At 45.7% G+C, this 21,434-nt stretch overlaps 1 protein-coding gene and 1 pseudogene across 1 annotated transcript in view; one reads left to right on the top strand and one right to left on the bottom strand.

The window, feature by feature from the left end:
* LOC144673395 (uncharacterized) overlaps positions 1 to 12,484 on the top strand; it is a 43,339-nt pseudogene extending 30,855 nt beyond the window's left edge.
* LOC144673390 (uncharacterized) overlaps positions 1 to 21,434 on the bottom strand; it is a 183,105-nt gene that overhangs the window by 136,967 nt on the left and 24,704 nt on the right. The window lies entirely within an intron of this gene.

The raw sequence follows: 21,434 nt of genomic DNA on the forward strand, positions 1-21,434 counted from the left end.
GCCACAAAACTATCATAAACAATATTTGGGTGGTAAAAATGATGAACTGAACCACATTGACACACACAGAGGAAAACACACAGACATTTACACCGAGAGTGACAGAGGACAAGGGTTTGTTTCTAAGGAGAGACAAACACCCAAAAAGCAAGCATGACACCAACGAGGCTCCGTTTTTGTTCCATTTCCGACTAGAAGTTTCGTGAATATTTTCGTGAATATTTTCGTGAATGAACAGAAATAGGAAAACGTCCGAGTGTTTGGATGGACTTGATTCAATGTAACCGATAATTACTCTGTAAACACAGAGTTAAAACCAGGAATAATGAGAAGCGGGAAATCCCAATGGATTTGGACTCCATCGCCTTCACCGCTCAGTCACCACGACTGACTCAATGCACAGGGTGATGTTGTTAGTATGAAATCATGGGTGGCTACAGCAGAGAAGGAGAACATTCTTGTCCGTGCCGGCTCTCTGGAAGAGCAATTTAACTCATTCCATAACCCTCGTCTTTTTCCTCAAAGCAATTTATTTTGAATCTGTCTCTCGTCCTTCCTGTTAAAATGAAACACCGCACACAAACCGTACAATTCGATTTGAGCTGGCACTTGTTCGACTCGCTGTTCAAGCTGCTCATGTAGAACTTTCAATTTCCAAAACCCACTAACCTCATCACTGCGGCTCCTGTGAAACTGACAAGGCGACACACGGCAGAAATTCATCACTGAAAGTAACTGACACACATCAAATTCTAAACGCGTTTACCTTGGTAGGAGGCTGTGGCACAGTGGTACTTTCACTGGTTTGGGATTCTGGGGATCAAATCTCACCATGGAAAATGGTGAAATTTGTTTTCAATAAAAAATCTTGTGACCATCACTAATGGCAGTAGGGACGAAAATCTGCTGTCCCAGCAATAACTCTCTGGAAGAGGGCTGACCTAGCCAGGGACTACCCACCAGTTTATGAACCCAATCTTTCCCTGGAAAGCAGGGAATGGGAATGTAAGACGCGAGAAGTGTTCACAGGACCTGATTGTCCCAGACACTGATTATAGGAATGTGCACAGTATCAATTATCCACATTCTTGTGTATGTTGTTAAACTTTGAAATTATTTTGAACTGATTTTCAATGTGAAGAATCGGAATGAGCTTATTTTGTTCAGTAGATATACAAGAAGGTACATGCTCATGTGCAAGAACTGTGTGTTTGAAACTCAAGTGAATGGTTCAGCAGTTGTACTAATCTGGTTTCAAATTCAGTGCTGGAAATGAGAAGAAAACTCACTGAATCAATTTAGTGTCTGGAATTCAAAGTGTCAGATAGAAGGGCAGGGATTACTTCTCGCTAGATTGAGTTATGAAATAGCAGAATAACTTAGAGAGATGCAATCGGGGTGTTAGGAAACATAAAATGACAGAAAGTTACAGCAAATAAAGAGGCCATTCGGCCCTGTGTGCTGCTTTCAAAGAGCAGTGTGATTGATCTGAATATTCAAGGGTATCCGTCATTTAGGAAGGATGGGAAAAAAGGGAAAGGAGGCGGGGTCGCGCAGTTAATAACGACAAGATCGGTACATTATTGAGAGAGAGTCTTAGATTGAAGGAGCAAGGTGTAGAATCAATTTTGGTGGAGCTAAGAAACAGCAAGAGGCAACAAACATTGGTGGGAGTTGTTTATTGGTCACCAAACTGCAGTGGTAATGTTGGGCACTGTAATAAATCAGGAAATTAGAGCTGCAAGTAACATGGGTAATACAGGAATAATATTCTGCCCCGCACCACCAGCTCTATAGTCAGTGCATTGTAACCTATCACAGCCCTTCTCTTTTATTTTCACTCCCTCACTCAGACTCTGGATTTATTCTCGACTTGTTGCACGTGTAATATTTCCAGCTCTGATGTGAAACTTTAACTCTCACTCCCCTGATTCTGACAGAGCTGTTCTGTGTTGCTTTCAGCCAGGAAGACAATAACATTGGTTTTAACAGTTCGCCCAAGGGCAGTAAATCTCAATTCCCTGACAGGGAATCAAAGCTGCGGTACAGCAGTGAAAGTGTTGAACCCTAACCAGTCGGCCATCAGGGAAGCTGCTGACAAGGCTGGAAATGTGGCTCATGCAGGCTCATTTTGGCATTTTTTTCATTCCCGATCCCTTTCACCAGAGATAAATTTCTCTGACCAAATGTCTGTTCAGGTTCAACACAATGAGCTAATGAGAAGAACCATTGCCGTTATCTGGAACATGAAATCGATAGTTTCCTCCTTTAAGACAGTTCTTAAAGCCTCCCCCTTTGACCGAGCTTTTAGTTATCTGACCGAATATGTGATTCGGTGTCACACTTTGTAATATAATGATCCTGGGGAACACCTTGTGACGTTTCATTGGGTTAAAGGCGGTTTATAAATATAAATTGTTGTTGCAGTTTAACATACAGAGAAATAGACAAACTCCTCTTGCATCTTTTACCCTGAGAGTTTTTCCTTGTAACATTTTAATATGAAGTTGCACAACGAAAGTAAATAAAGTTTGTGCTGGTAAAATGTATTCAATCCCTCGGGAAACTGAACCACATTGACACACACAGAGGGATACACCGAGAGTAACAGAGGCCTAAGGAGAGACAAACGCCCAGAAAACAAGATGTCACCAACTTGGCTCAGTTTTTATTTCATATCCGACTGGAGGCTTGTAGAAGACTGACACATAAATTGATTTGTTTGGATGGCTTTTCTTCCATTTGAATGAGAATTCATTGTACAGTCAAGCAGAAATAACGAGAAGCACAGTCAGCAAGATTCGAACCTACGTCAGGAGGCCCTAATGGATTTTAAACCCATTCACCTTAAAGACTGGGCCACAACTACAAAACTTGCGATCATGTTAATATTATTTGTTTAAAATCATTGAATGGTTACAGCAGGGAAAGTGGGCCTTCTGCCCGTCCTGTCACTGCCATTACCCGACCTTTTCTCCAGAACCCTGCAATTTATACTGTATCTCCTCGTTCCTCCTACAAAATAATAGCATGTTTAGTCAAAACAGAGAAGACTCGTAGAGCCAATAACAGCATCGAGTGTGTTAGACATGAACATGAAGTGAACAGTGAGGTGAAATAAACAAGCTGCGGATGTACAACTTCCAATTTCCAAAACCCACCAACCTCATCAATGCGGCTCCTCTGAAACTTTCAAGGTAAATATTGATCCTTAAAAGGGGCCGCTCCCAGAACTACACACAGTCCTCCAGGTGTGATCTAACTCAGGCTTTGTATAGCTGTAGCAAATATTTCCCTCTTTTCTGTAGCAATCTCTGTAACAGGTTGTACGGCGAGATATTAGATTGTATATTTCGACTGAGAAAAATGAGGAGGTGCTTTATCTCACAGCCATGTGTCCTGGTCAATGTTCATGAATATTAATCTGCAATATAATGAAAAAAACATTTAGGCCGACATCGAGCCCATTCGAAATCTATAGAATTATTGGATCCAAACAAACCCATCAATTATTCTCTCTTCCTCAGCTCCACAGTGAGTGAGACTGGGAAAGGTAGAAAACCAGTAATATTCCGGCCCCACACTCTCCAATCACCCGCTGCCAGCAGAAAGCAGCAACTGCAGCTTCAATCAGCGGGTTACTGCCCGTTCCTGGGACACAAGTCACTCCAACTCAGGCCAAACTTCCCAATTCACCGAACACAGGCTCAAGGAAACGAAGGTAGATTATATCCCAGTCCCTAACCTCAGAGCAGCATTTACTGAATACCCGAGGGAATGAGTCACAAACAAAAGTAACTCCAACTTTCTAAATCATTTTATTGGATGTGTTCATTTCATTTTAAGTTCTGCAGATGGGAAAATGGCCAAAATAGAGGTTGGTGAATAACAGCTTGGAACCATGTTCCTCTCTCCCACTGCAATACTGATCCTTCCAATCTAAAGGCAGTTGGGGGCAATGATAAATTTGATGCTCAGATTAGCTCCGTCTCCATATTATAAGATGAATCTAGAAGCACTGGAGAAGGTACAATAAAGATTTACTGCAGTGATTTTAGAACTGAAAAGTTTTAACATTCAACAACGATTGAATTGATTAAACAGATTTTCTCGAGAAAACAGGGTGAGGGATGACCTGATCAAAGCCTTTAATATTCCAAAAGGGTTTAGAAGCTGCTTCTACTTGCGGATAGACAAGAATAAATAAAATTTGGTCACCAGGAAATCCAGTGTCCAACTGGGAAGCAACGTCTTTAACCAGAGATAAAAGCAGAAAATGATGGAAATACTCAGCAAATCTGGGAATTTCTGTGGACTGAGAACCAGAATTATATTTTCAGGTCTGTGCACTGATTCAGTACAGTTCCGCTGACAAGTCACAGACCTGAAATGAAAACTATGTCTCTCCACAGACGCTACCAGACCTGTTTAGAATTCGAAAATGTTCTGTTTTTATTTCAGATTTACAGCATCGCTTTCCTTTTTTCTTCAGCTGAGAATGTAGAGCCCATCGCCAGAAGGATTAGAGATCCAAGTCTGTGCTGGACATTCCTAGGTAAAGTAACACTGTGAAAACATCTTTCAGCAGCTAATTATGGAAAAAGGTTTACTCGATCATCTGATTAGTTGACACAACAGCAGTCACATCTGATGGAGAAAATTCAGAGATTTCATGTGTGTGAAGGCATTTACTCAGTTTGGCCACCAGTGAACAATCTAGCTATAAAAGTTCAAAGGATTTGCTCTGCAATAGGCACATTCTTACTGACAAGACGGAGTTTAAATGTTTGGTGTATGGAAGGAGAAATCACTTCTTCACTTCACCTATGAAGAATCCAGTGAATTCACATCTAACTGTAGGGGTTTGTTCTGTCGTTAATTACACCCAGGGCAGAAGTATGGTAGAGGCCGATGCAATTTATTGTATCAATTGATTGTATAATTTTATATCTTGACCTTAAAGCTGCAATTACCATCGGATCATAAAAATTTATTGGATAAGCAATTATATCCTCCCACCCAGCATTCAATGCGGGACAGAATGTTCCCTATCCAGAGCGCCAGGGCCTTACGCATGCGCATTACGGAGTGTGATTGGCACCTGCGCATTGCGGGCTCTTGGTTGAGCATGCGCAGTGCTGTCCTGTGACTGGAGCCGCAGAGTGAGTGAGAAAATGGCGACTGCAGCAGAATAACAGAGTTAGTGGGTGGACAGGAGGAATGGAGCTAGCGGAGTGGGCAGGAAGGTTTTATAAACACTTCGTGCAGGCCGCAGACCCTTAATAAGAAACTACAGGCCCCGCGTTTGCAGCGAACAGACCGGAACTGACTGGGTCTTTCGCTCTGCTCGGCCCGTGGGAGCGGCTGTGCAGCAAAGCGCATGCGCGGTCATCCTGGTCCAGGTGGCAGGAGGAGAGAATATTGTGCATTTCTATCCTGGACGAACAGGGATAGATTTTGGAAACTCCTTTTACAGGGGGTTAGAAGGGAAGGATTTACACACAGCAAACTCAAACCAAGAGAAATGTTTCTCTCGTCTCAATTTATGTCAAACTCATAGTGATTTATTGTTTTGTAATCTTTTAATCGGATATTAAATGGGAATGATTTGCAGACGGGAAACTCAAACCAAACATCAGATCAAGATCTGGTAGACTCACTTGATTCATCAGGACCTGGATATTATCGGCCTTTGAGAGTAGGTAATGAGTTTCAGGTCATTATCACTCAGTGTGTAAAATTTCTTCCTCACACCCCCTGTAAATCTTGCCTCATATCTTAAATCTGTGTCCCATAACCCTTTTATGATCAGATAATGTGAACAGCTTTTCTTTAACTACCTCATGTAAACCAATCATAAACTTGTATACCTCTATCAAATTTCCCCTCAATCTACTTTGCTCCAAGGAGAACAACACCAGTTTTTCCAAACTAATGTAAAATCCTTCACCCATTGAACCACTTTGGTAAGTCTCCTCCTCAAGGACCCTCACATCCTTCATAATGTGTGGTGATCACTGGTTTGCACAGACCCAGATGTTCTGTGTCCGTGTCTGTGACACCATCACACATCGACAATTACACTGTGACATCATCACACATTGACAATTACACGGTGACCCCGCTCGCTGGGTATTTTATCAACTGGGAGATTTTTCTCTGACTCCAGTACTTCTGATACCTTTCCAGCTGCAGTCTCCAGCATGAGTTTCCAAAACTGAAAAGAGTTAAATTGTTTCAGAGGTGAGTAGTTTTGACCATTCATCTACAATTTGGAGCTTTTAGTCCTCTGTTATCTATATGAGGTCCTACAACTCTACGGCTAGTGTGACTCCTTTACTGTTGATCTGATTCTGTGTCCATCCATTGCGCTGTTCTACCTCTGCCCTCTCTGATCACCTCTCTGCTGTTGTCTAACTTCCTCTGTCTCTAATAGTGGGTGTATTTTAGCTCTGTTTAGCATTTTACGGTTACTTCTGCCAACTGCTGCCCTGACCATGTGCTGCTGGCTTACCAGCTATAGCTTCCCACCATGTCTTTCATAGTCAGGAATTGTTTTTCCTGTGCTATAGTCCATCTCTCTTCCATCTCTGAGCTTATATCGATCATCAGATTCAGCATCATTTTTATTCCCCGTAGTTCATTCTGCACCCCCTGAAATGTTAACTGTTTCTCTCTCTGCAGATATTGCTTGACCTGCTGAGTGTTTCCAGCATTTTCTCTTTTTATTTCAGATTTCCAGCAGCTGCAGTATTTTGCTATTATTTTATTGCAGGCGTTGCTCACAGAACCGAGTCTAGAAACACAGATGGACCAATTAAGAGCCGGTTTGTATCAGGATGGGTGTCAGTTACAGAAGTTTGTCCCTGGCCTCCAGTGTAGGTCCTTTCTCATCAAGTTATAGAATCATTGAGTGATTACAATACAGACGGAGGCCATTCAGTCTGTTGAGCCCCTGTTGGCTCTCTGCAAGACAAAATCAGTTAGCCCCTCCCTTGCTCTTTCACTAACAAGACCAGCAAATGTTGCCAATCCCCAGTTGTTGTGATGGTGATGTTTGACCTTCTTGACTGCTGCAGTCCGTGTGGTGTGATGAACATGCTCCTACAATGTGTTAGGGAAGGAGATACAGGTTATTCCCCCAGTGATGATGAAGGATCAGTGAATTATGTCCAAATCAACAACAACAATTTGCATTTGTATGGAATGTTTTTGTGTACTAGACCTTTCCAACGAGTTTCACAAGTGTGTTATAAATCAGGAGCCTTTGTAGGTCAGTGAGCACAGGGGTGATGGGTGAACAAGACTTGGTGAGAGTAAGCACACGGGCAGCAGAGTTTTGGATGACCTCAATATTACAGTGAGGTTGAATGTAGGAGGCTGGCCGGGAGTGCGTTAGAATAGATAAATCTTAACAAAGGAATGGATGAGTATTTCAGCAGCAGATGAGCTGAGACTGGGGTGGAGTCGGGCGATGTTACTGAGGTGGAAATAGGCGGTCTTGGTGATGATGTGGATATGTGGCTAGAAGCTCATCTTGGGATGAAATATTTCACCGTGATTGTGAACAGTCTGATTCAGCCTCAGACAATTGCCACAGAGAGGGGTAGTGTCAATTATATAAATCTGTGGATTACTAAAACCTGAAATAAAAACAGTAAAAACTGGAAACTCTCAGCAGATCTGGAAGAATCCATGGAGAGAGAAATAGAATTAACATTTCAGGTCTGTGAGCAAGTGAAAGAGGAGAGGTGGGAAGAAGAACAGAAGGAAAGGTCTGTGAAAGGCTGCAGGTCGGGAGAGATTAACTGACAAAAGGGTTTTTTTTATTCGTTCATGGGATGTGAGTGTCACTGGCTAGGACAGCATTTATTGCCCATCCTTAATTGCCCTTGTTCTCTGGGCATTTAAGAGTCAACCACATTAATGTGGATCTGATCATGTAGGCCAGTCCAGGTAAGGACAGCAGATTTGCTTCCCTAAAGGACATTAGTGAGCCAGATGGGTTTTTACGATCAATCGGCAATGGTTTTGTGGTCATCATTTGACTTTTAATTCCAGATTTTCATTGAACTCAAATTTCACTATCCGAACGCGGGTCCACAGATCATTACAGTGGGTCTATGGAATTGTCCAGTGACAATAGCACTGTGCCAGCAGCTCCCCAAGGTGAAAGGGAGTGGGAAACAAACAAGCAAAAACACAGAAAATATGTCTAGATGAGGTGTGAATGGTACAGAAACAATATTCTGAATGCAAAGTGAAGGAAATAAGAGAGAAATGAGGGAGGAAAACAAAGACACAAAGAAACACAAAGCAAAACAGGGGCAGAGATTATGATACTAAATAGATGAGCTCAATTGCTGAAGGCTGTAAGAGTTGCCCCATTTTTCACTTCGTAATAAATTATTACATTTCTATCTATTCTCAGTTCAGGTGAAAGGTCACAGAGCTGTCATATTAACTCTGTTCCTCTCTCCACAGATGCAGGCTTGACCTGCTGAGGGCATTATTTTCACTGTTTTCTCTTTGGGTCTGGGGGATAATGTTCACTGTTTTATATTCGGGTCTGGGGATAATGTTCACTGTTTTATATTCGGGTCTGGGGGATAATATACACTGTTTTATATTCGGGTCTGGGGGATAATGTTCACTGTTTTATATTCGGGTTTGGGGAATAATGTTCATTGTTTTATATTCGGGTCTGGGGGATAATGTTCACTGTTTTATATTCGGGTCTGGGGGATAATGTTCACTGTTTTATATTCGGGTCTGGGGGATAATGTTCACTGTTTTATATTCGGGTCTGGGGGATAATGTTCACTGTTTTGTATTCAGATCCGGGGAATAATGTTCGCTGTTTTATATTCGGGTCTGGGGGATAATGTTCAATGTTTTATATTCGGGTCTGGGGATAATACTCACTGGTTTATATTCGTGTCTTGTGTGCATCAGGAGGAGAAGCTGGAGGACAGTAACTGCACATTGGGTTCTGGTTTTTAACAAAATAAATTATCCTGGTGTGTGGGACAAACAGTTTCAGATTTGCTGCAGTCAGTGAAGGCGAGTTTGAAGCTTAATCCTGCAATTCTGTAAATTTAAACTAAAACCAGACAAGCAGGAAGCTGCTGATGGTTAAAGGGGGTGGGGTGGTTGTTGGGGGAGGTGTCCGGAGGAAATCTGGCACATACTGCACAGGGTGAGCAGGGGAAAGGGGAGGAATTACTTTGTTAAACAGGAAGCCAGAGACAATAGCAGAAGACGGGAATCACTGGGAATGGAGCAGTGGAATAGACACATCAGAGAATCATAGAATGGTTACAGCACAGTGGAGACCGCTCGGTCGGTCTTGTTTGTGTTGGCCCACTGAAGGAGCAATTTACCCGGTGCCACCTCCCTTTTCCCAGAGCCTGTGATTAACCAAGATTGAACAAGATTCGAATGTAACAAGGTGTTTACGCGAAGGGGTAGCAGAAAAAAAAACTAAAGCAACTTGTTCATAGAGTGATTCATGAGTGGGGTACAGGATAACGTACCTGTACAGGTCAGTGAGGATCCCCAAGGTCCATCAGCCGTTTGCATGCAGTGTGTAGTGGGCCCTGGGGGAGGGGAAAATGGAACCATTTGTGACACAGCACAGGGCAGGAGGTCACCCCTCCCCCACTGTCATGGTTACACAAACGACTCACCTTGGACTGTCCCACACCTGGGCCAGGCGGGGTCAAGGTGCAGGAAGCTGCAAGCTGGTAGGTTGAGCTGTGAACTGGGCGGAGTTGGGGGGTTTGAGTGACAGGTCTGGGGCTATATCAGAGCAGGCACAGTCACTACTCCCCCTTTTCCTCGTGGATGTTTGACTGGAATTGTGTTGGTGAGTGTTTCTAAACTCTGTTTCACTATCCCAGGAATGGAGGTGAATTGGAGGTTGTTGTGAGTGTTAGATTATATTGTTTCTCCTCATTCTTCCCGCTTCTCCCACTCCCACTCCCAGGCTGCAGGTTGCGGTGATTCTGAATGCGGGATGGTTGTTAGTCCCGGCCCTAGTGTGGGTGCACAAGCGCTGAAGGAAGGCTTATTGTTCTGCAGTAATGGTGGGTGATGCTACCCAGAATGCTCTGAGGTAGAATATGGTCTGTCTCAAATACAGGAGCCCAGTCTACCCTCACTCTACTATTTTAAATTTAATTTTCCATTAATCCGTGCAATCAGCCAGTCTGTTTATGTCTTCCTGTATTTTGCTGCAGTTCTTCACCTTCTTAGCTTGCATTATGGGATTGTTATCATCTGCAAATTCCGACAGCCGACATTCAATTCGCAAATGATGAACAACTTTTAGATAGAGCGGTCCCTTGGATGCATAGAATTGTGGGAACTATGGCCACCATTAGTCAGCGACTGTCGCTGAGATTTTTCTGACAGTCTCACGGCCAAGCTCTGTTTCTCACTCGATTGATGCGGCCTGACCTGTTCAATATTTTCAGTGTTTTATCTTTTAAATTTCAGATCCAGCCGTGCAGAGCAAGGACATGGGAAGCAGATTTTTTAATGACCATCTTTATGTGGGCGGCTAGGAATAGTCCAGTTTAGAGGGAACAAAGGAATGGGTGAGATTAAGCAGCAAATGAAGTTAGGCAAAATGACTGAGGTGGAAATAGGTGGTCTTAGTGATATATAGTCAGAAGCTCAGCTTGGGGTGAAATATGACACCAAGATTGTGAACAGTGGTTCAGCCTCAGAGTTGTCAGAGAGATGGACGGCATTGATGCTCAGGGAGTGGAGTTTATAGGGGGGACTGAACTCAATGGCTTCAACCTTCCCAATATTTAAATGGAGGAAATTTCTGTTCATCCAGTGCTGGATGTTAGACAAGTCAGGACGGTGTGTGACTTGGAGGGGAACTTGGAGGTGATGGTGTTCACATACACCTGCTACCCTGGTCCTTTTAGGGGATGGAGGGTGAGGGTTTGGGAGATGTTGGTAGAATTGTAGATGCATAAAATCCCTTTCCTTCACTCCCTGCCTCTCCCATCTCCCTCTCTATTTCCCCCAGTAGATGCTGGTATTTTGTATAGTCCCTGACCAGTTGGCAGGTTCCCTTCCCTGAAGGACATTAGTGAACCAGTTGGGTTTATATTACAATGCAGCTGTTTTCATGTCACTTTTTCCTGGTATTGGCCCCACAAATTCCCAGGTTCATTCACTTCAATTTCACAACCTGTTTTTGTGTTATTGTGGGTTCTCTCTCATTCACTTTTGTCTGTTTAAACTATTTCCTCAGGATTTTCAATCGGGAAACCCAACATTTCATCAGAATCTGACGGTGTCGCACAATTAGTCAAAACCTGAATTTCATCGCATTTTAAGCATGAAAGATAAAACTGCTTTTCACCGTGGGGAGAAACCGTACACGTGTTCTGTGTGTGAACGAGGTTTCAGCCGATCATCTGACCTGTCGAAACACAAGCACAGTCACACTGGAGAGAAACGATGGAAATGTGGAGACTGTGGGAAAGGATTCAATTATCCATCCAGGCTGAATACTCACCAGCGCACTCACACTGGGGAGAGGCCTTTCACTTGTTCTGTATGTGAGAAAGGATTTGTTGATTCATCCACCCTCCTGAGACACCAGCTCATTCACACTGAAGAGAGGCCGTTCACCTGCTCCGAGTGTGGAAAGGGATTCACTCGGGCATCCAACCTGCTGAGGCACCAGCGAATTCACTCTGGGGGGAGACCATTCACCTGCTCTGAGTGTGGGAAGGGATTCATTTAGTTATCCTACCAGCTGACACACCAGAGAGTTCACACTGGTGAGAGGCCATTTACCTGCTCCGAGTGCGGGAAGGCATTCACTCAGTTATCCAACCTGCTGACACACCAGCGCGTTCACACTGGTGAGAGGCCATTTACCTGCTCCGAGTGTGGGAAGGGATTCAGTCATTCATCCCACCTGCTGACACACCAGAGAGTTCACTCTGGGGAGAGACCGTTCACCTGCTCCGAGTGTGGGAAGAGATTCACTCGGTCATCAAACCTGCTGATACACCAGAGAGTTCACTCTGGAGATAGGCCGTTCACCTGCTCCGAGTGTGGGAAGGGATTCACTCAGTTATCCAACCTGCTGACACACCTGCAAGTTCACACTGGGGAGAGACCATTTATTTGCTCCGAGTGTGGGAAGGGATTCACTCATTTATCTGATCTGTTGAGACACCAGCGAATTCACACCGGGGAGAGACAGTTCACCTGCTCCCACTGTGGGAAGAGCTTCACACAGTCATCCCACTTGCTGAGACATCAGCGAATTCATAATGGAGAGAGGCCGTTCATCTGCCCTGTATGTGGGAAGGGGTTCACTGTGTCCTCTGACCTGCTGAAGCACCAGCGAATTCACACTGAGGAGAGGTCGTTCAGCTGCTCCGAGTGTGGGAAGGGATTCACCTGGTCATCCCAACTGATGCGACACCAGCGAGTTCAGAAATAATGAACAGGATGTTGCTGTTAATCACATCCAGGACTGAACCTTGTTCATTGGGGTCTGTTTCTGCTGATGTTAATAAACTCTAGCCCAGTTATTGGGGCTAATATTCTGGATAAGGACAAATAAAATATATTTGTGTTAAATATAGCATATTGAGTGTTGTTAATATCTCAAACACAAGTTAGTTCCTTTTAAAATGCACTCCCTCCCCCCTGTCTCCTCCATCCTCACCTCCAACAACAAGTGTGGGGAGACCATGGAGCTTCTTTGTCACTAAGATTGAGACAATCCGATCAGCTGCCTCTGCTGCTTCCCTCCCTTCCACTAGCCCATCGGGACAAACTGTCTCTATAATGTTCCACCTTGTCCAAGCCGTGAACCCACATCTTTCCCCATTTTCCCTTCCATCTCCCAGCATGCCCCCTCAGTGCTCATCTTGTCCATGAGACCCAGACTTCTGCTGTACTGACCCCACTCTCACCCAACTTCCCCGTATTCACTAATATTGTTAACGGTTCGTTCTCTAAGGTACTGTCCCTCTCTGCTCCAAATATCCAATCATCACCCCTTCCTCAAAAAAACAAACGTTTGTACCCACTGTCCTTTGCAAACTACTGCCCCATCTCCAAAATCCCTCTCTACACTGTTGGAAGATGCTGTCTCTTCCCAAATACTGGGATTCTCAGTGTGAACAGGGTGGGATGTGTTTGGAGACAGGATGTCCCAGTTCTCCACTCTGGGATTCTCAGTGTGAACAGGGTGGGATGTGTTTGGAGACAGGATGTCCCAGTTCTCCACTCTGGGATTCTCAGTGTGAACAGGGTGGGATGTGTTTGGAGACAGGATGTCCCAGTTCTCCACCCTGGGATTCTCAGTGTGAACAGGGTGGGATGTGTTTGGAGACAGGATGTCCCAGTTCTCCACTCTGGGATTCTCAGTGTGAACAGGGTGGGATGTGTTTGGAGACAGGATGTCCCAGTTCTCCACCCCGGGATTCTCAGTGTGAACAGGGTGGGATGTGTTTGGAGACAGGATGTCCCAGTTTTCCACCTTTAAAGGGACACGGAGAGGACCAGCTGGGCTGAGTGATGCTGCTTTATGACATCACTGCAGTGCCTAGTAACCATTCTCCCTGAGCCCTGCTCATTGTGGGCTGGCTTTAGCTCAGTGCTGTTACAGGGAGGGAAACAGGAGGAGGATTCGAGCCGTGTGGAGCTCAGGATTAATGGGGAGAGATACAGGGTCAATTTCTACCTTACTGAGTGAGAAATGTCACTGTCCCGGACACTCCCTGTCCCTCAGTATCTGTATCCGGGGGACAGGCTGATGGGTTTACTTTGTATCTAATCCGTGCTGTGTTTGACTGGAGAGTGTTTGATTCTGACAGAAGCTGTTCACCTCGATGATGATGAGATAAAACCATCAGCTTCCCCCCTGGACACAGATCCTGAAAGACAAGGAGTGTCTGGAATATTTTGGACCATGCCCTTGACCCAGTTTTGAACTCCTTGCTCATATCTCCCCTCATCCTTCTTTGTTCTATTGAAAAGACCCCCCAGTTTCTCCAGTCTCTCCTCAATGGAAACAGTTGAACTAAGTTAGAAACTCAAACAGGAGCTTCACAGCAGACAGGTCACCATAAGAAAACATTTCATTCCACAGTCAGTTGTTATCATCTGGAATATACTGTCTGAAAGTTTGATGGGAGCAGGTTCAACAGTAACATTCAAAAGGGAATTGGAGAAATGCTTGAAGGAAAACATTGACAGGGCCATGGGGAAACAGCAGGGGAGAGGACTATTCAGGTAGCTCTTCCAAAGAGCTGGCAAAGGCACGATGGGGCGAATGGCCTCATTTTGTGCTGTATCTTCTCATCTGTGGTATCATCTCTGTGAATCTCTCCTGCACCCTCTCCATGGCCCTGACATCATTCCTGTTGTAAGATGCGAGAATTTGACTCAATATTCTAAATGCAGCTTAAGCAATGATTTACAAATTAATTTTGCATAGAAAATTGGAGTAACAGGTTCAAACAGCATTTTAAACTTGTCCTTCACATTTAAAGATTTGTGTATCTGAACCCCTTGTAACATGGCTAAAAGACATTGAGGTAAAATGTCTGATATAATGTGTATTATGGGATAGAGAAGTTTCGTCTGAGTTAGAAACTCAAACAGGCTCTTCACTGCAGACAGGTCACCATGGCGACACTGATAAGACATTCCATTGCACAGAATCAGCTCATTGGAAACTTGAATCAGATCAGGGAAAAGGACAGAGTTTGTCTGTTATTAACTACAATATAAACTGAAACCAGAGTGAGGAATGGAATAGATCAGGTTATAATGTGTGATGTTTATACCTATAATTGTGAAGCTATCAGAAATAACAGAATTAACAGTGGGCAGGGGAGTTTAGAGAGAATGAGAAAATTCCTGAAGAAAAGTAACTGCTGGGAACCGGGGAATGTGTCCTTGTAAATCACAGATTAGCGAAATTCCAGCTGTCTTTACCTCACTTCCTGCCAAAACCCAGCAGAGAAGACAAAGAAGAGTCAGGGGCCAGAGCTGGATCACTACAGGGTATAAAAGTGATGGGACACTGATGTAAGGGGGCAGTCGGAACTGGAGACACCCTCAATTTAAAAGAAATGGGAAGGCATCACCCTCCATTTTATACATGGGGAAGGGATCTCCCTCCATTTAAAGGATGGGGAAGTGATCTCCCTCCATTTTGTGGATGGAGAAGGCATCACCCTCCATTTTATACATGGGGAAGGGATCTCCCTCCATTTAAAGGATGGGGAAGTGATCTCCCTCCATTTAAAGGATGGGGAAGTGATCTCCCTCTTTTTTGTGGATGGAGAAGGCATCTCCCTCCATTTGAAAGAAGAGAGAAGGGATCTCCCTCTATTTTAAAGATGGGGAAGTGATCTCCCTCCATTTAATAGATGTAGAAGGGATCTCCCTCCATTTTAAAGATGGAGAACGGATATGTCACTGGATATTGTTGCTCATACCCAGACATGTTTACAAATTTTTGAAGCTTTATTCTTTTCTTCAGAAGAATATCCCTGCTTTTAATTTGAACTCCAATTCATAGGATAATCACAATTTTCAATCTCATAACTCAAGTGTAGAGGCAGCTTTACCCTGTATCTAACCCCGTGCTGTACCTGTCCTGGGAGTGTTTGATGTGGACAGTGTCGGGGGAGCTTTACTCTCTATCTAACCCCATTCTGTACCTGTCCTGGGAGTGTTTGATGGGGACAGTGAGATGGAGATTTCCTCTGTATCTCACTCCGTGATGTACCTGTCCTGGGAGTGTTTGATGGGAACAGTGTAGCAGGAACACACATATAGCCAGAAACACACAAAACACACAGACACATGGAGACAGAATCATGTTGAGCCAATGGCTGATTTTTAAATCTGAACTGATCTTTTCAAATGCCCTTTCTCAATCCAAATCGTCCTGTGAAAGAAAGGCAGATGTGGATGGAGCTTTCATCACTCACTCGTGAAGATGTCTTTCTGAAATTGTCTCGAGCCTTGGAGAGACCTTACCTGGAGTAAGGTGAGCAGTTTTGGTCTCCTTATCTATGGAAGGATAAACTTGGCATTGAGGAAGTGCAGTGAATGTTCACCAGACTCATCCCTGGGATGGTGGGATTGTCTTATGAGGAGAGATTGAGAAAACTGGGCCTGTTTTCTGTGCGCTTCGAAGAATGAGAGGTGATCTCATTGAAGCTGAGAAAATTCTCACAGGATGTGACAGGGTAGATGTGGATAGGATGTTTCCCTGGCTGGGGAGTCTAGAACCAGGGGATACAGTCTCAGAATAAGGGGCAGGCCCATTAGGACTGAAATGAGGAGGAATTTCTTCACTCAGAGGGTGGTGAATCTTTGGAATTCTCTACCCCAGAGGCTGTGGAAGCTCAATCATTGATCATGTTCAAGAGGGAATCGATGGATTTCTGGAAACTAATGAGATCAAGGGATATGGGGAAAATGGAGGTGAGGGAAATGATCAGCCATAACCTGTTTGAATGGTGGAGGAGGCTTGACAGGCTGAATGGACTCCTCCTATTCCTATGTTCCCATGTGATAGAAATACACTGAATATCGGTCTGGATCTTTTAAGGCTGAATTCATTAAATATACCTTGAAGTCTATATTGTCTGATCACATGCTGCAAATGTTTTTGAACTCAAGACACACAAATATTTCCTCCCTGTCCACTCTGTCCACACCCCTCATGATCTTGAATCTCTGTCTCTCTCTTCAGGTGACATGTCCTATCAGGGCCATAGCCTTCCATGTCTTGCTCGATGGTTATGCTTGACAAGGTACTGCAGTGGTTTGCCATTGCCTTCTGCAGGTTCTGGCTGACCGGGAGACTCTCCCACTCTTACCGCCTGCCATCAGGTGTATTGGAAGGATTTCCAGGCTGATAATCAACCTGTTTGGCCACGTTATGAACACACCTTCCATGGCCAGCAAGTCCTGAAGTGGGACTCGAACCCAGAGCTACTGGCTCAGAGGTAGGGGCACTCAGTAAGGTAGAAATTGACCCTGTATCTCTCCCCATTAATCCTGAGCTCCACACGGCTCGAATCCTCCTCCTGTTTCCCTCCCTGTAACAGCACTGAGCTAAAGCCAGCCCATAATGAGCAGGGCTCAGGGAGAATGGTTACTAGGCACTGCAGTGATGTCACAAAGCAGCATCATTCAGCCCAGCTGGTCCTCTCCCTGTCCCTTTAAAGGTGGAGAACTGGGACATCCTGTCTCCAAATACATCCCACCCTGTTCACACTGAGAATCCCAGGGTGGAGAACTGGGACATCCCATCTCCAAACACATCCCACCCTGTTCACACTGAGAATCCCAGGGTGGAGAACTGGGACATCCTGTCTCCAAACACATCCCACCCTGTTCACACTGAGAATCCCAGGGTGGAGAACTGGGACATCCTGTCTCCAAACACATCCCACCCTGTTCACACTGAGAATCCCAGGGTGGAGAACTGGGACATCCTGTCTCCAAACACATCCCTTCCTGTTCACACTGAGAATCCCAGTATTTGGGAAGTGACAGCATCTTCCAACAGTGTAGAGAGGAGAGGGATTTTGGAGATGGGGCAGTAGTTTGCAAAGGACAGTGAGTTCAAACGTTTATTTTTTGAGGAAGGGGTGATGATTGGAGATTTGAAGCAGAGAGGGACAGTACCTTAGAGAAAGAACAGTTAACAATATTAGTGAATACGGGGAAGTTGGATGGTCAGTCGTTCAGTGAGAGTGGGGTAAGTACAGCAGAAGGTGGCTCTCATGGACAAGATGAGCACTGAGAGGGCATGAGGGGAGATGGAAGGGAAACTGGAGAAAGATGTGGGTTCAGGGCTCAGACAAGGGGGAACTTTAGAGACAGTTTGTCCTGGTGGGTTAGTGGAAGGGAGGGAAGCAGCAGAGGCAGCTGATCAGATTGTCTCAATCTTAGTGACAAAGAAGCTCCATGAGCTCCTCACACTTGTTGTTGGAGGTGAGGGTGGAGGAAACAGGAGAGAGGGAGAGCCCGTCAAAAGGAACTAACTTGTGTTGGAGATATTAAAAAGACTCGACACACGGTGTTTAACACAAAGCTAATGTATTTGATTTTTGGCCAGAATATTAACACTTATAACTGGACTGGAGTTTATTAACATCAGTAGAAACAAACCCCAATGAACATGGTTCAGTCCTGGATGTGATTAACAGCAAAATCCATTCACTGTAGTTGCTTGTGAACTCGCTGGTGTTTCAGCAGGGTGGATGACTCAGTGAATCTGCTCCCACACTCGGAGCAGGTAAATGGTCTCTCTCCGGTGTGAACTCGCTGGTGTCTCAACAGATGGGAAGACGTAGTGAAATCCTTCCCACACTTGGAGCAGGTAAATGGTCTCTCTCTAGTGTGAACTCGCTGATGTTTCAGCAGGTCAGATGACTGAGTGAATCCCTTCCCACACTGCGAGCAGGTGAATGGCCTCTCCCCTGTGTGACTGCACCGATGAGTTTCCAGGTCAGATGGGTAATTGAATCCCTTCCCACAGTCTCCACATTTCCACAGCTTCTCTCCAGTGTGTCTGCGCTTATGTTTAGACAGGCCAGGTGATTGACAGAAGACTCGCCCACACACAGAACATGTGTACGGTTTCTCCCCACTGTGAACGGTGCCTTTTACTTCCATGTTCAAAATCCAATGATATTCTGATCCAGATGAAAAGAATGCATCTGTCCGGTCTTATCTGATGTTTGGTTTGAGTCTCCCGACTGCAAATCCTCCCCTTCTGATACCCTGTGAAATTGATTTAAAACAGAAAAAAGGGAGTGAGAGAGAACCCACAAAAACACAAAGGCAGGTTGTGAAATTGAGCTGAATGAATCTGGGAATTTGTGGGGCCGGCACTAGGAAAAAGTGACCATGAAAACTGCTGGATTGTCATAAAAACCCAACTGGTTCACTAATGTCCTTCAGGGAAGTGAACCTGCCACTCGGTCTGGGCCTATACAAGATTCTGTGATCTGTGAGAGGAGATAGAGAGAGAGAACATGAGAGAAGGAGAGAGAGCAATGGAGGAAAACAAGATGGACTTCATCCAACTGCAACTCAACAAGAATGTGGACAGATTCTGCCAAACCCACACTCCTCACCACCTGGAAGGACAAGAGCAGCTGGTACATGGGAAAACCATCATCTGCAAGACACAGACCAGGGAGTTTACACAGGGGAGAGGCCACTCACCTTCTCCGTGTATGAGAAGGGATTTAATTGATAGTCCAACTGCTGAGAAACCAGCGAGTTCACAAGTGACAGCAGGGGTGGGATTCTGCTGTTTTTGCAGCTGTTAATCAGATCCAGGACTGAACCATGTTCTTTCTGACAGTTTGAGTCAGTTAGATCTTAACTCAGTGGAGACTCAGCAGGCGGTGTGAACAAATGGCTTTTCTTCCCATGCACAGAGCATTTAAACTCCATACTGCCAGTAATTCAGCCGGTGAATGATCTTTTCATGGTGTGATTTAGCCCATAAGTTTCTAGCTCAGACTGGGATCTCAAACTCTTTTGATCATGAGTTCTACATTCTTAACCGACTACAGTTGGAGAAAATCTGGGGCTGTAAATCTGAAATAAAAACAGAAAATGCTGGAATTTTCATCAGATCTGATAGTGTCTGTGGAGAGCTAAACATAGGCTATGACTGTACATCACAATTGCACTGCATCAGTGAACAGACTTGAAAAGTTAATACTGTTTCTCAATTCACAGATGCTCCTAGATGTGATGAATGTTTCCAGCATTTTCTGCTTTATTTGTGGTTAATGAAGTTGCTTATGAAATGGACATTAGATTTATTTGTGACTAACTTATGTTTATTCTCATTCATTCGCAAGTGGAAACATCTTCCACTTGTCTACCCTGTCAAACCCTCTAATTATCTTAAAGGCCTCGGTCAGGTCATCCCTCACTCATTTTCCTCAACAAAACCTTTTTCAACCTGTTCAATCTCTGTGGATTGACATAACTTTCCAGTTCTGGCAAAATTCCAGTAAATCTTCCTCGCACCTTCCCCAGTGCTTCTCGATCAATCTGATCATATGGAAACAGAGAAAATCTGAGCATCAAAGCCACTCTTGCCCCAAATTCCTCTATGTTGGAAGGATCAGTATCTCAGTGGGAGGGAGGACTGTGGTTTCACATCATAAGTCTCCCCCTAGACCCCCTCAGACTCCCCCTGGACACCCTCAATCTCCCCCTGGACCCCCCTCAGTCTCCCCCTGGGCATCCTCTGTCTACCCCTGAACCCTCTCAGACTCACCCTGGACCCTCTCGGTCTCCCCCTGGACCCCCTCAGTCTCCCCCTGGACCCCTCAGTCTCCCCTCGGACCCCCTCAGCCTGTCCCCAGACGCCCTCGGTCTCCCCCTGGACACCCTCATTCTCCCCCTGGACCCCCTCGATCTCCCCCTGGACCCCCTCGGTCTCCCCCTGGAACACCTCAGTCCATACCTGGATCCCCTAAGCCTCCCCTCGGACCCCCTCAGTCTGTCCCCGGACCACCTCAGCCTCCCCCTGGACACCCTCATTCTCCCCCTGGACCCCCGCAGTCACCCCCCGGACCCCCTCAGTCGCCCCCCGGACCCCCTCAGTCACCCCCCGGACACCCTCAGTCTCCCCCTGGACACCCTCAGTCTCCCCCTGGACACCCTCAGTCTTCCCCTGGACACCCGCGGTCTCCCCCACGAACACCCTCAGTCTCCCCCTCAAAAACCCTCAGTCTCACCTTTTCACCCTCATTCTCCCCCTCGAACACCCTCAGTCTCCCCCAAGACATCCTGGGTCTCCCCCTGGACACCCTCAGTCTCCCCCTGGACAACCTCAGTCTCCCCCTGGACAACCTCGGTCTCCCACTAGACACCCTCATTCTCCCCCTGGACCCCCGCAGTCACCCCCCGGACCCCCTCAGTCGCCCCCCGGACTCCCTCAGTCACCCCCCGGACACCCTCAGTCTCCCCCTGGACACCCTCAGTCTCCCCCTGGACACCCTCAGTCTCCCCCTGGACACCCTCAATCCCCCCCTGGACACCCTCAATCTTCCCCTGGACCCCTTCAGTCTCCACCTGGACCCCCTCGGTCTCCCCTCGGACACCCTCAGGACCCCCTCAGTCTCCCCTCGGACAACCTCATTCTCCACCTCAAAAACCCTCAGTCTCCCCTCAGACCACCTCAGTCTCCGCCCGGACCCCCTCAGTCTCCCCCTCGACGCCCTCAGTCTCCCCATTGACACCCTCAGTCTTCCCCTGGACACCCGCGGTCTCCCCCACGAACACCCTCAGTCTCCCCCTCAAAAACCCTCAGTCTCACCCTTTTCACCCTCATTCTCCCCCTCGAACACCCTCAGTCTCCCCCTGGACAACCTCAG

The sequence above is a fragment of the Cetorhinus maximus genome, unplaced genomic scaffold (genome assembly GCF_964194155.1).
Source record: "Cetorhinus maximus unplaced genomic scaffold, sCetMax3.hap1.1 HAP1_SCAFFOLD_360, whole genome shotgun sequence".
In the NCBI taxonomy this organism is placed as follows: domain Eukaryota; kingdom Metazoa; phylum Chordata; class Chondrichthyes; order Lamniformes; family Cetorhinidae; genus Cetorhinus; species Cetorhinus maximus.